The sequence below is a fragment of the Pezoporus flaviventris genome, unplaced genomic scaffold (assembly GCF_033815535.1).
Source record: "Pezoporus flaviventris isolate CSIRO_AGI_PZ_B2104156 unplaced genomic scaffold, CSIRO_AGI_Pfla_v1 ptg000031l, whole genome shotgun sequence".
Lineage (NCBI taxonomy): Eukaryota > Metazoa > Chordata > Aves > Psittaciformes > Psittacidae > Pezoporus > Pezoporus flaviventris.
Window position 1 is genome coordinate 64920238 of NW_026892579.1, and position 16134 is coordinate 64936371.

A 16134-nucleotide genomic window follows, 5' to 3' on the forward strand; every position below is an offset into this window, starting at 1 on the left:
GGGCAGAGCCATGGGAACAGCAGGGCTGCACCCACTGTTCAGACCATGCAGTCTGCTTTGCTCTGAAGTCAAAACTAGGAGAATCAGATGCCTGCTTTGAACAATGCTCATTCCTTTATCACCCTTTCCTTCTCTTCTCTTCTAACATGAGCCTTCCTCAAAGGGCTGGACCATGTGCTAAGCTCCTTTTAGCTTGTAGGAGCAGCAAGCAGCCTGTCTCTGAGTTAGCTGGGCTTTAAAATCCAGCCATCTGCTCCCTGTTGTCCTGGAACATCCCAGGCATGTGAAGGACCTGGCTGTAAAAGCAGTACCAGAAGCCATGAGGTCAAAGGAGGAGCTTGGGATCACTTTTTTGGACTGCTGGTAAGGGCAGGGCTGCGCAGTCAGTACAGAAGGTGGTAAAACACACAAAACACAGGTTTCATGCAGTGGGTTGGGGAAGTTTCCCTCCTAATATGCACAATCTCAAGGAAGACATGAGACTGAGAAGGGTTTGATGCAAGATTTGGGGAGGCTGTCCCTAGCTTGTTAGACCCTAGAGACTCAGCCATTGTAATGCTTAGGTTTAATGACAGTAGGAATATAACACATTTTATTGCCTTACCACATCCAGTGTTCTGCCTCCACTGTGCTTTCAGATACAAAACACAATCCCAAGAGATTAACTCCATTTGATTTCAGTACAGCAGTGAATATTTTACTCACAGGGAACAACAGCATAAGACTTCTTGGAATCCGAGGCTCTACCATCCCTTCTCTGGTCAGCAGAACTCCCTTAGGATGAACAGCGCCTACCAAAGCCCAGATGGTTATGTCCATGGTGGAACCATTGCTTCCAGAACAACTTCCCTATTTATTAGTGATCCACAATAATTAATGGACTCTCCCAAAACAAAGCATTCCCATAAAGCCCGGAACTACTCTCTCCCTTTGAGTGCTCTCACCAATGCAAAACCAGGAGCACCTCCATCTGTTTGATCCCCTTTCTGAAATCTGGTCCAGTATTTGGTGGTTGGGCATTACACTGCACCACCATGTGAGGTGGGAGCATAGCTCCCTTTTCTCTGTTTTACTGATCCTCAGAGGCCCTATAGCCTCAGGAAGTCTGTACTCACAGATGATGCTGTTCTAAGGGCATATTTTTCCACTGACACTGATTTCTATGATTAATTCTGAGATTAATTCTTAGATTCTATGATTAATTCTTACACCAGTATTATCCTATAACCTCTCCTCCCAAAGAGCACTTAACTTGTCTTTTAACCTTGTCACTAAATGATAGGACGTATTAAGATCCACTGTAACTGGCTCTTCATAGCCTTCTGCAGTATCCTAGCTGGCCTTCATCATGCTAGTCACCTTTACAGAACCACAGAATGGTTTGGGTTGGAAAGGACCTTAAGATCATCCAGTTCAAACCCCCTGTGCTGTGGGCAGGGACATCTCACACTAAACCATGTCACCCAAGGCTCTGTCCAACCTGGCCTTGAACACTGCCAGGGACGGAGCATTCACAGCCTCCCTGGGCAATCCATTCCAGTGCCTCACCACCCTTACAGTAAAGAACTTCTTCCTTATACCTAACCTGAACTTCCCCTGTTTAAATTTGAGCCCATCACCCCTTGTCCTATCACTACAGTCCCTGATGAAAAGTCCCTCTCCAGCATCCTTGAGTACCTCCCCAGCACCATTGGATACCCTGCCAATACAAAATAAGCTGTGTGCTGACATATCTGGGTCAGGAATCGGCGGTTGTTGCTTCTTTTCTTGTCTCAACTAAAAGAAAGCCTGCTATGTGTCAGGAATCCTTCTGCAGATGTTTTTACAGCAGTAGCAGACCTTGGGACCCTGCTGCTGGGATTAATGAGAACCTGCCAGTTCCTGTATCAAAGCCTGTCTACAGACAGGTACCACTTTTACATCCCTTTGCTAAAAAAGGAAGACCCATCACTGAAACAATGAAGTAAAAGATGCCATCAGAAAACAAGGACTTGAGGGTAGGGTTAAATGTGAACATAAAAGCAATACATTTACCAACACATTGTCTTGAAATGGATGGACTTGCTAGAAGCATCCTACCTACAGTTATTTAGTGTTCAGACAGTGCAACTCAGTAGTGCCTGGACTGGAAGGAGCCCAGGTCCTACCACAAAGATGTTAGCGGCTGGCCCTGTCAGCAGGCTACATTGTGAGCCACCTTGTACCTCTGAAAGTATACATGGGGGGTTCTGTCTGGGTTCTGTTGGATAGTTATTCTTTTTGGGAATACAAAACTTAGTCAGCAAAGCTTTCAAGATATGCCTACCCAGAAGGAAGGATCAGAAGAAGGTACCTAGCAGAAGACAACCTCTGTCTCTTCATTCCTGGAATTCCAGCAAGATGGTCTAAGGATAAGTCCTGCTTTAATTCCTGGCTTTTTTAATACTACCGAAACCACTATCAAGCCACCTAAGTTGGGGGCACATACAATAACACCCCATACAGTAAGGAATTAAGGCATTTCACTCAGAAGGAAACTTGGTCCATGCTGTGTTAAATATATGTACTTACTAACATATGTACACATAGGGTATATAAGCTGGAGGGGGACTTTTGCCAATCATATAATAGAATCAAAGAATAGAATCATAGAACAGTTAGGGTTGGAAAGGACCTTAAGATCATCCAGTTCCAACCCCCTTCCATGGGCAGGGACACCTCACACTAAACCATGTCACCCAAGGCTTCGTCCAACCTGGCCTTGAACACCACCAGGGATGGAGCATTCCCATCTTCCCTGGGCAGCCCATTCCAGTGCCTCACCACCCTCACAGTAAAAAACTTCTTCCTTATATCCAATCTAAACTTCCCCTGTTTACGTTTTAACCCGTTACCTCTTGTCCTATCACTACAGCCCCTAGGGAAGAGTCCCTCTCCAGCACCTTTGTAGGCCCCCTTCAGATACTGGAAGGCTGCTCTGAGGTCTTCACACAGCCGTCTCTTCCATGACAGCAAGACTGAAATGTGGAGGAACAGAAAATACTTTTGTAATTTAAGAAGAAGAAACACAATAACTAGTGAAAAAGCACTCTCCATCTGACATGAGTTCCCTGGAAACTAGGTAAAGAATGGTTCCTGTTAAACTAGAGGGTCTTTTCTTGCAACGAATAGGTGCACGTGTACTGTGCAGGTATGTGTAAATCCACAGAATTAGACTGAGCTGCACGCCCTGTGAAACTCAGGCCAGCAACACCCTTGTGTAAGTATGTTGAAAACCACTACTTGCAAATAATTGTGATTTTCTTGTATCTACAAGAGAAGGTTTGTATAAACCTGCACATTTTGGATCACCTATAGCTGTTTTCTCCCAGTTTGCTGCACTAAGCCAAGAACTCCTGAACTAAAATGTTCATAGTTAAAGCATCTTGATTCTTCCTCTGCTCCAGTATAACTGCAGAGATCGCAGACAAGCATGTTTAGTATGTTAAAGAAGGTGAAAGTTTGCTTCAAAACTAGGAAGTGGGTTTGAACTTGCCCAGAGAAAAAGCACATTCTTCTCTTCCAGCAATACAAAGTAGGTTAGATGGAGATTTCTGCCCAAACTGCTGTCTGTAATACTTCTCAGTGCAGTGAATCTAACCCAGATTTATAGCCTTTTATGTATTACAAAAAGGAGAAGAGTATTAAGAAAAGCCATTAAAGAGGGGATAAGAAGGAAGGTAGGAATTAGGAGTTTCGTGACAGAAGTGAGATGTGTCAGAGTCCTACTGGAAATACAGTGTCAGCCCTGCTACTGCTTGAAGTTGGGGCCATGGAGCTGCAGCATTCTTAGATACAATTTGATATCTTCTCCCCTAACATATCTAATATCCTTACTAGCAAATTGCAGTGGACTTTGAAGGGAAAATATACACAGACAAGAAGAGTTGTACATAGAAACGAGAATGTTGGAACCCAACTGACTTGAAACAAGTTACATGGGCAATTATACACTTGAATGAGTCATTGCTCTGATTATAGTAGCTATAATGTCACAACAATTACCTGTTTTGTTTTCCCCCCATGAAAATTCATGTTAACTGTGCACTTGCTGTAGTTCATTTTCCCAGGCAGAGCAATCTGTCACAAAGAAGCAAAGATGACTCTTTTGGGCATCCACCTGCAAGAAAGCAAAAATGGAAAAGCTGAATATTTTAATACCTTTCTCCATCACAGCATTCAATCCACATTTCCATGCTTAGATAAAATCCTGCCCTGCTGAAATCAATACTATTTTTGCTTAAATTGCTATTTAGGCTTTAAAGTGCAATCTAACATCAACTGATTTACTGTGTAATTTTTGTTCCTGTGTTTGTAGCAGGTAATGTGTTTCTATTAATACATAGATATGCATTTAGGTAATTCCATATTAACTAGAACTTGAAGGATTTGAATCTTCTGCCCCTCCAACTTTTCAAATTAGTGCAGTTAGATCAACTATAATTTGTACCAAAACCAGCTGTGAAATACATTATTTGCTGGTTACACAGTATTTTTTAATCAACAAAGCTAAAAGCTGTTTGCAAGTGAGGTAAATACATATCTTATGGACAGGGTAAACTGAAGCAATATGAAGGGAAGTGTTTTACTAGAAGCAGACCCAGAGCTTCCACATTTCCAGGCTACACTCCATCTGAAATTGAGTCTTTGCTCATGTAAGCAAGTGACTATCTGGACCCCTGAACATGATACTGAAGCATATAATTATCTGATTTGTAAAGTTTGGGGGTTTACTTACCACTAATTCTTTCTTGGATTGACTCCCTTTGTACAGAACCATAACTAGAGGGACACTGGAGCATCTGTGGATCCCCTGTTTATGCCCTTGAGAGATAAATAAGTAAAAACCAACAATGAAAGGAACAAAGCTCATTGCAGAGTGATATTTATAACCAGAATATACACAAGAAGTATTACACAGAGTGATAACCCTGATGATAATGAAACAAGTAAGAACTGAATGAGGCATCTGAGCTTTATAAAAATCACAGGAAACACAATAGCCTATTATTAGGCTGTAGGATACAAAGAGGTTTCAGCTAAAAGGCCTTATGTAACACTGCACTGTGCTATAGTGAAGGTCTCCCCATCCTGACAGGCTTACCACTGACATAAACATCAGAGAAAATCCATAAGGGAGAATGTGGGGGGGGTTAAATACTCTATTACAAATAAAAGTGAGAATGGAATATATTGTAATTATGATTAGTATAGAAAGATCTGACTTCCTCTAACATGTCTAGACAAACCATGTTCACATGCACAGCACAGTCCACTCCACACCAGCAACTTTGGCCATTAAATTCTGTTAGAATACAACTGACCCGCCTGTAAGAAACATTTCCAGTCTCTATGAGAACGGGCATAAAGAAGTTGCCTGGCATGGTTGGGAAGGCAGGGGTGGGAAAAAGATTCATGTACTAATTCAAACTTTCCATTATCGTGTTTACTGCTATTTAGCACTTAATACAGAGAAGACATAATAATGAAATACATGCTATTTATGGTGAGTTTCCTTCTTTTATCACACAGTACCTACACTTTAAAGACACAAGTCAGGCTCTGAACTGCAATGCAGATCCTATCCAGACCAGTAGATGGCACAAACCATTTATTTCACTATATTCATCACAATATTTATTGTAATGTCACAGAATCAGAGAATCACCTATTCACATAGTGTTGTTATACATCCCTCTAACCTAAAAGCAGTCAATCTTAAAACACTATAATCTTTAAATAGTGTGTTCTAAAAACCACATTAAAATAATATATAGCATTGGAAAAATCTATTATACACATGCCAATAGCAAATAATCCTATGATAAAGTTAGGAAATACATAGATTCAACATTTTGTTTTAAGCTTCTTGTATACTTGTAACAACTGGTTACAAATACCAAGTAGAAGTTGTTCAACACTGCAAAATTGAATCCAACATGAAAAGGCCCCACAGTGTTAGATGCAAGCTATAAACCTGGTGGTGAAACTTAACTTTGCCAGGTAAATCTATGACAATGAAATGCCAGGAAACACAATTACGGAAATATCTTGTGCCTTAGAAAGTAACAGAAAGTAGAAGTACCACGACTCAGGTTAGACTCACAAGGGAGAAAGCAACACTTTATTTTAGAACAAGATTGAAAAGAAACAGAAAATAATCAAACCTTTAAAGCAAGTTTGACAAGGAAAAACCCAAGAGCTCTAAATATTTGCCTAAAGCAAAAAAACCCTAATAGCTTACAACCAATCTTCCAATAGCATCTATGAAATGCACATCCTTTCAGTGCCGAGTCAAACAGACATACCCAGCATATAAGAGGTTTTAAAGGCCAAAAACGCCTAAATATTTGCAACTGAATCAGTTTGTCTACAGGCATACTTCAGAGCATACTTCTGTAAATCATTTATGACGGAGACAGTTGTGAGTTATCAGGTTCTACAGAGCATCTTTCTAAACAACCAGAAATATAGGCACTACATATAGATAAATTGGGTTCATCATTTCAAGAATACACACTCCTGAAACATAGCAGTTGTTTGCTTGCTATTACAAAGCTGTTGGAAAACCTTAGTTCTTGGAAAGAAAAGGGAACAAAGGAAGTGAATGACACTGAAATACAGCATAGGGGAAATCTCTCTTGTGTTCTTGCAAAGCATGATGGTGCTCTTGTACAATACTGACAGAGTTCTTGGAATACTACAGAAAGAAAGAATCAAGCTACCCAACTCCATTTCTTAAGTTCCAAAGATAACCTATAGCTACATAATTATAGGATTTAATGAGACTTAATTTTAGATTTTCAAAGAAATATTATGACATCATGTCACTTTACAGGGCAAACCACTTCTTTTTATAGCTGTTAATCACTGCAGAAGCACATATTAAAAGTTGAGCAATCATAGGGTAAATTATGCTCGTATCTGTTGGTCAAATTACAGCTTAATAACATGAGAAAAAATGGTAAATAACACAAACAGTTTCATTATTTTAATAGCAACTAATTTACCAAATAATTATGAAAAATAAAGCAGCAGCCAGGTCTAATGGGCTGGGATACAGAAGCAGGAATGTTTTCCTCCACTAAGTCACAAACTCCTGAACTAAAATGTTCAAAGTAAGAGCATCTTGATTATTCCTCTAATCCAGAACAACTGCAGGCAAAGCCTCAGGTAGTGCTTGACTCTCCAGCCCTCAGGAGATCTACTGATCATGCAGATCAGTTCAAGAGGTTGATCTGAAAGGAAAACTGATTTGGTTTCTACTGTCACGTGCTGGCTAGATCCACTGCAAGGGGAGAATAGGGAATATGCAGCCAGCAGTGGAAGTGCTTTTCCACACAAACCCTAGTTATAGCAGATTAGGTGTAAAGTCCAACTAAAGACTCTGATTAAAAAGTGGGACATTTAGTCTGGGACATTTCACAACAGACTATTTTGAAGGAAATACTTACAATTTTACAGAGAAAACCACAAATAACAGGTATTTGCTCACCGCTGCAAAGAAACAGATCAGCATAACTAAAGGACTTAATGAAATTCAGTTCCGTGTTTCCAAAGCTATAGTATGATAACACCATTTTGTAGGGTGAATATCCTAGGTTTATGACAGGAATGGATAGCTGGGCTGTTAGCCTTAATTCCTGAACAGCACAGGCAGCCACAAAGCATTTCCAGGTTGAAGTGGACAGCAGTAATATGGTCAACAGTCACAGGAGACAATTTCCCACTTGTCACTAACAACCATCAGGCTCTAAATTCACTGATCTCAGCTTACCTGGCAGTACATATTTGACCCTCATGACCTACTCCTGTTGCATTAGCTTGAACACGTGATGGGGTGTTTCTGCCTGCTGCAGGAAGACATGCTATGTTCAGCATAGCAAAATGTTAGTAATAATACATTTGGTCTGGCAGAGTGAACTCGAATAAAGCCCTGCTTAGCATCATGAGTCCGCTCCGGTTTGACTCAGTCCTAGGTGCACTAAAACCAGCTTTATTGTCCTGTGAAGCCACGGTTCATTCAAATCCCCCTCTCAAAGCAGGCTGCAGGCAAGCACATGTTGCTCAACAGTGCCTTTTGAAAGTCATACACCTTCAAATTGACTGATCCAATCTCATGTCAAGTAATGGTCCTCTGAAGATATGCCAGAGGATTTGGTTTACCTGTTGGTGTAGCTTTTGAGAGCCAGCAACTCTTGCTCAGCTGGTTTCTGAAAATACAGAAGAAAAGGACAGGACACTGTATTTCTCTGGAAATGGAGCTTGATGCTCCATTGTCAAAGTCTAGACTACATGTGGTGGTAGCAAATAGCACAGATACATTCTTTGTACACAAAGCTTTTTAAGTCCTTGTCTTCTGCACATCTCCACCTTCTCATTGCACGTCTCCACCTTCTTGTTGCACATCTCCACCTTCTCATTGCACATCATCTTAAAACTCAACCAAGGCAGCACAGACTCAGTGAAATGTAACTGCTCCTCCTCTGAAGAGCTGCTTTGTTGAGGAAGGCAATTTGAAGGCAGCCTTCACAATTTCAATCATCCCACAAAGGGCTGAGGAGGGAATCAGAGACATCAGGAAGTTAATGGGCAGCTGAGGCAGAAGCGTCTATCTCCAGGACATACGAATTCATCCTGACTGTATCTCCACCTAACTCACAGTTTCTCTAACACATTCTGCTGAGGTGAGCTGCAGTGGTGTATACCTGCTACTGGAGTTGTTTATAGTAACTCACCTCATTTTGATTTAAACGGATTAGCAAATGATCATAGAAAAAGCTTAGTTGGCAGCTCTGAAAAAAAGTAGTACCAGGGATTAGCAATGTCTTTAAGTGACATGTAACAGTACTGATAGGGCTGCATGGTGGAAACAGACCACAGTCACTGTACTTGCCCTCTAGAAAAGAGAAATTTGTATCCTGCTGAGTAAACTGTGTTCCACTCTGCAGAAGCAGAAGTTAACTGGTGTTGAGGTTCTGCTTCTCACAAGGTGTCCTGTCAGTGGTGATCTCCTGACGCTGACAGAAAGCAGAGCATACAAAAAGACAAACCGGGTATCTTCAGGAGTCAACTAAAAGGAAAGCAGTAGCATGGGACATTTCTCCAATGACTGCACCAAGAGGGTATCTTTGTATCTCATGAAGGATGACCATATAAACCCAGAAATGAACTGATGATGGATAACCTTGTCACACTACTGAGAGAAATCCCGGCCCAAAAGCAGTTGGTGGAAAACTGTCTTTGAGCTCTGGTAGCACAAATGTGAGATCAGGTGTGACAGCAGATCTCATTCTATTAGGACCAGATTACTTTCTGGCTAATCCCATCTCCCCACAACTTCTGAGACAAGAAGATTCAGTGGATTTCTCCTTAAATTACACACATGGGATATAGTAATGCCTTTGCTAAGGCTACACTGTGATTGTAAGCCCACATGCACAGGACAGGCTTGGAACTTCATGGGACATGAATTTTACCCTAACACGGTTGACAGAGTACTGAACTGTAAAACAACAGCATACTTAACATTGGTGTACAAACACTCAACTTTTATTTCAAAGAGCAATTTGTAATTTCACATTGGTAGTAATCTGAGGGTAGACTTGTGGTAGGTGAACCTCTATAAACCAGAAATTCTGGTGGCTTTTAACCACACAAAGAGGCAAATGGGAAAAGATTTGTTCAAAGTTCAGATCCCATGGTCTCTAAAGAAGAGGGAAAGGGATGGATCAGAAACAGACCAAGAAGTTTAACTCAGCAGGAGATAGGAGGAGGATCTACAAGTGAAATTGCTCTTTGGCAATGAGTGTTGCTAAAATGGAAAGCACAAAGTACTGGCTGACAAAAAGAATAATGATGGTTAGAGTTACAAGTGTTTCAGAAACAAGGTAGAGCTGAACAGTAAAATACCCCTGTTACTGGGTATTTCCTTATATACCTGGCTGACCATTCCCCTCCAGGCTACAGAAACCTATACAGGAACATTTGGTGGAAAGTTTTCTTCCAGTACAAGTAACATAACACTGTACTTCCAAAATATCACTAAAAACGTCTGTATTAACAAAGGGAGCATGAAGAGCATTACAAAGATAAGGTAGTAAAATAGGAAGCACTGTGACAGAAATAGGAGGCATTTTGAGTTTGCAGGCTGGTCAGCAGCAAGTTCCAAGGACTTTCCAAGGTCCTCCATTTTATTTTCTGAAGGAACAAAAGTCACAGCATTTATAGTTGTTCAGCCTGGAGAAGAAAAGGCTGCATGGAGACCTCAGAGCAGCCTTCCAGTATTTGAAGGGGGCCTACAAGGATGCTGGGGAGGGACTCTTCACTAGGGACTGTAGTGATAGGACAAAGGATAATGGGCCAAAACTGAAACAGGGGAAGTTGAGGTTGGATATAAGGAAGAAATTCTTTACTGTAAGGGTGATGAGGCACTGGAATGGGTTGCCCAGGGAGGTTGTGAATGCTCCATCCCTGGCAGCGTTCAAGGCCAGGTTGGACAGAGCCTTGGGTGACATGGTTTAGTGTGAGGTGTCCCTGCCCATGGCAGGGGGGTTGGAACTGGATGATCTTAAGGTCCTTTCCAACCCTAACTATTCTATGATTCTATGATAGTTGATGAAATTAGGTTCCTTGGGTCAGAGACTACTATTCAAAGGGTTTTTCTGTAGTCAAGGAAGGGAAACAAATGCCATACTTCAGTATTTTAGCAACTCTTGCCACAGAGACAATTTATTATCTCAGAACAATGAGCAGAAATACAAAATGAAATTAACTCTATTGATAAATGCTGGGTACAATCTCCAGAGAGGAAAAAAAACCCAACCCAAACCCAGAACAAAAACTGCTCCTTTGGAGCCTTGTCAGCTTCTCTGAACTATGCTGATTGTAGTGATAGGACAAGAGGTAATGGGTTCAAACTTGGACAGGGGAAGTTCAAGTTAGGTATAAGGAACAAGTTCTTTACCGTGAGGGTGGTGAGGCACTGGAACAGGTTGCCCAAAGAAGTGGTGAATGCTCCATCCCTGGCAGTGTTCAAGGACAGGCTGGATAGAGCCTCGGGTGACATGGTCTAGTGTGAGGCATCCCTGCTCATGGAAGGGGGATTGGAACTGGATGATCTTAAAGTCCTTTCCAGCCCTAACTATTCTATGATTCTATGATTCTATGAATGCCTTCCAAGGCTGCGATCTCACCTGTTGTGACAGTCATCTTCTAGCTAACATGTGACTTCACAGTTTCAGGTCAAAGATATTTCCTCTGCAAACATGGGGAACCCAACATTCAGACTTCTCAACTCTCACTTTGTGTGAATGTTGTGAGACTTCTTTCCTACATTATTTTCAGACTGGGTAATTTTCTGGGGAGATAGCATCATCTTTGGCTTTGTGGGGGTGCACTGTCCCTTGAACTGCTAAAACTGATGGTACCTTCTTAGTGAAAACTTTAAGTAGTATAGCTCAGAGGTAGAAACACTTTTTTTCCTCCCCTCTTGTGGGTAGTTACTGCAAAGCTACAATTAACCTCAATTAATAGGAAGAGTAAACCTTATACAAAGAATATGCTGTTCAGGTGCTCTTAATGAGAGCAGCACTTGGCACTGTTTAATCTGTCTATAACAGGGAGCTCTACTGAGGTGAAAATTAAAGTGGCTAAAGCTTAATCCAAGAGGAAAGTAGGGTGTTTTTCCCCCCATATAAAATGCAATTCTTCTAATAGAAGTTACCTAGAAAAGTGAAGAGTCTATTTGGACTCTGAGTGCATCAACAGGCCTGAATTGCCCTGAACAGCCTCATCTGAGACCCCAACCCACACACACTGTGCTCTGACCCATTTAAACTCAGGCTGAAGCCCTTAGTCCTTTCCTGAGCTGTGTAGGTAGGTCTGTGCATGGTCTTGCCCCTGCTCTCCCCAGCTGAAGTGGACTTCCCTGACTCCTGACCTCCAGCCTGTCTCATCACACGTTTGTGTCCTTTCTGATGCAGTCATCACATTTCTGATGATCACTGGGCTGCACCCAGACTCGGTCAGTGTCACCAATCTCATCTAGCTACTGGGAAACTGATGTTCTGCAAATGTTACCTTAGAACAATCAGGAGCTTTTTCACTGCTCTCCCTGTTCCTTCCTCCTATTAAAATAAGAAGTATGTGAAGTACCAACTTTCACTCTACCTACATTCCCTAAAGAGAATCATTTCACTAAAGATAAAAAAAGAGGGAGAAATGACCAAATCTGTACAGAACTGTCCCCCTTACAGTTTCTACTGTATTAAGATTTACATTTCCAAGTAATGAAATTTCCCTCACATGAATCCCTTGAGATACATTTTATATTCCACACACAAGAACTATTTCCTATTGGCTTTCTCAATGCTGGCCCAGTTCTAGTAACCTCTTGTGGACTATGGAAAATCCAGCATTCTCTGCATGGCATTTGTATCAATTCTCTATCACATACACCAGCAATATTTACCTATACAGTTTAATCTTTATGCCACCAATCCAGGCTGCTAAGCATTTCCATCTACTAATGAGTTTTTAAATAATGGTGTTGCCCAAAGAATATGTTGGACAATGCACTGAGAAAATAAAAACACTTCCCTAAAGTCAAAGAATTTTAACTTGTGAATTTTAGGTGTTTTTTTTTTAACTCAAAACCTCCCTGTGTATCTGAAATGACTTTATTTGTATTTGTATGTCAGTTGGTTTTTTAGTTGTAGCCTTTTGAGGGGAGTTATAGTGCATTATATTTCAATAGTAGCACAGTATGAAGGAAGAAGGGCAAACATCACTACCTGCTCAGATGGTTGTTGACCTGGGAATGTCCTCATTTGATCTAAACAGGCAGGTACAGCAGAAGATCTGAGTAAGAGTTTGGGTAGAGTAAGGGTTTAAGTGAAGTAAAAAGCTTCAAAAGCAAGAGAATACATTTTATTGCCTTATTCCCCCTTAGGCTTTTGTATTCCAAACTCATGGATTTATACAGTTTAAGTCATTATAAACCTGCACTGCTGAAAGGCAATTCTGTCACCCCCTTCTTCCCACTTAATCATAGCTACATGCCCATCTCTACTGGAAAAAATGCTTTCTACAGCCTCAGTGATCCATATCCAGGGTAAAACTAATCACTTTTGTCAGGTTAGATTTCAGTGCTGGCTGAAAGCGTATGTGAAACTATGGCCTCATTAATCAGTGAATTTTCTCTAATTACCAGAAGTCACAAGGGATGACCCTGCTACTGCAACATTTCACAGCTTCCATTCCCAAACCTGATGGGCTGTGTTCTCCCCTTTCATCGAGCTTGTGACCCAAATACCAGCACACATGAAAAAATTCCTGTCACCCTTGAGACCCAGTTTGTACCTGCAATGGTCCCTGGCTCACAAATTACTGCTGTAATGCATAGCATTAAGTTCTTGACAGAAATCTCTCACCTGATTCTGCAGACTTTGACTCACGTGCACCTTGTTCCACCCAGTGTCAGGAGGTAGAGGAAGATGTAGTGTCAGGCTGGGAAGATTCAAACAAATCCTTCCTCCAGGCCCTGCTTGTAAAGCTGTTCCCTGATCTCCACCACAGGCAACACGGCGTCAGCCAAGGAGATGTCTTTGTTTGCCACTTTGAAAAGCTGTTCCATTCAGGATTTCAGAAATTGGAATCCTTTCATTCCAGCTAAACTAGACAGCTTGGCTTGTGTTTCTGTGACAAGCTATTAATCTCTCCCATAGAGGACAAGCATACATGTTGGAGAGAAGAAAAGCTTTGCTTCTGGACTACTTCTGAAATAACACACGGCTTTTACAAGCTCTTATCACCACCCCAGCAGAGCAGGACTAACAATAGCACATTTTCTTCTGGAACAATTTATTGTATCCCTCTTTTTTTGTGCTTTCCAAAAAGCAACTAAACTATTCTAAAAGGTTATAGACTATAACACTTATTTAAAGTAGATGAAACATTTTAGTCTTCCCATTATCTATTTCCATGAGAAAATCTCCACTCTTTCCCTTGAGTTCCCCTTTTGTGAGCAGTCTAGACTACCATAATAGATTTGACTATAATTTTTATGACATAACTCTGAAAACCAGACTGTCATAGAATTTGGTTGTTGGAAAAATTCTGCTCTGAATAAGATAGGACAATGTGTGGCTTTAAAAAAAATAAATCATGAACTCCTCTATTGTTGGTTTGCTTTCAGAGTTGATTTCTCAGTCTAGAAAAGCTAAAACCACTAAATGTATTTCAGGTTGTGCCAAATACAGCAGTATTCATAGGAACATTTCCTTTTCCTACACTTCCTCATGTGCATAGGGAAGTAGTGGAACTCCTCATGCAAGTAAAAATAGAATTTGGCCATAATTCACTATTCATAGAATCATAGAATGGTTTGGGTAGGAAAGGACCTTAAGATCTAGTTCCAATCCCTCCACCATGGCAGGGATGCCTCACACTAGACCATGTCACCCAAGGCTCTGTCCAACCTGGCCTTGAACACTGCCAGGGATGGGACAGCTTGCCCCAGTGGCTCACCACCCTCACAGTAAAGAACTTCTTCCTTATATCTAACCTGAACTTCCCCTGTTTCGGTTTGAACCCATCACCCCTTGTCCTATCACTACAGTTCCTAATGAAGAGTCCCTCCCCAGCCTCCTTGTAGACCCCCTTCCTATACTGGAAGGTGCTCCGAGGTCTCCACACAGCTTCTCTTCTCCAGGCTGAACAGCTATTCCAAATGATAGTAAAGTGATCATCCCAAACCAAGATGAAATACAAACTGTAGTCACCAGTTCACCAAGCTCTATGTACTGCCGGTCAGAAACTGCTAAAAATTCTGAAGTAAAAGTACTTTTCTCATTCTTTCTCACTCTTTACTCCTACAAGCAGGACACATTTCCTGCTGCTCTGAGCAATGAGCTCTAAGAAATATTTGGAAAGAAATTCATTAATGGCCATGGTACTACTACAGTATTTACTGAAGGGCTCCTCACTGTGCCTCTCAACTAGCCAGGACAGACAGGCTTACACAACACACTACAGTTCTGTATTAAAAATAAGGTTGCTTTAGATGTGGTTTCTGCTGAGTACCTTTATATTAAACTATTTTGGGTGTTATTTTGACCTCCTCCACAATTCAACCTTCTGGACTACTTCTTGGTACAGTTGGAAAGGATAAAAAACTTGTTAGTGGTAAGTGTTAAATGGAACGGAGATTGCTGCTAATGAATTATTGACCACACTTGAGTGATCTATTGAGGATCACATGAAGGATACCCTTCTCCCTTTAAGGTTTATGAATCTATTACAAATATTAACATTACATGCTAATTATTTTCATGTGGGGAAACATGAAACTGGGATGAATATCTCTGCTGGAAGAGGAAGTAGCATCTCTATTTAACCATGGATTTTATGGAGTATTTTACCAAACTCATAGAACCCCTCTACCAAAAAAAAAAAAAAAAAAAATCACTAAAAAAATCATTATTCTGCAATAACTGCAACCTTGCTCAGCTGAAACAATCCACATAAAATAATTGTCCAACTTCTTGCAACCTTAAAACTAGCAATTTTAAATAAAGCAAAACACTTAGCAGATGAAAAGTGCAATTTTATTTCATGTACACTGCCCTAGAAATCCTTTTTCAGTTTTGTAGGTTGTATGCTGACATGCGACTTAGAACTGAGATTCAGAACCAAAAGTCCTTTTCCACTTACAATCTAGGACATATTAGATAGATTTGGGTTTAAGGCTAATTGCTATTAGGTGACACTTTGCTAAATCACTATATTTCCTTCCTATAGCTGCAGTTGCAAAGGCCAGTATTTTATTTTTTAAGGCAAGACTAAGAAGTTTGACTTAATCAAAACTATAAAAAGGCTTCTCAGAAATAACTTGTCCAACAGATGGGTCAGAAAAAGTTGCCTTCATATAAAATCCTGGAAGGGGAAAAAGAATCTAACTAGAGACCCTGCAAATACACTGATGTTCCAACCAGGTTTGGTTGGTTAAAACAGTTAAAGGCACACCAGGTTTGCATCTGTACAACACTGTCACACTGCGATAATCCAGGCTTGCATTCTGCTCCAGACAGTTCACTGGAACACTTACAGCAGAAC

The 16134-nt window shown here is 40.9% G+C and overlaps 1 long non-coding RNA gene across 2 annotated transcripts; it reads right to left on the minus strand.

The window, feature by feature from the left end:
• Nucleotides 1-1741: 1741 nt before the first annotated feature.
• On the minus strand, nucleotides 1742-14210 carry LOC133273515 (uncharacterized). 2 transcript variants are annotated; one of them, XR_009744858.1, is made up of 4 exons: nucleotides 13452-14210; nucleotides 4757-4842; nucleotides 4024-4138; nucleotides 1742-1950 (listed from the first exon to the last, which is right to left on the minus strand). It is a non-coding gene; the product is annotated as an uncharacterized LOC133273515 (long non-coding RNA). The 2 variants fall into 2 exon arrangements; XR_009744859.1 differs by having other exon boundaries at nucleotides 1779-1851.
• Between the last annotated feature and the right edge of the window lie 1924 nt (nucleotides 14211-16134).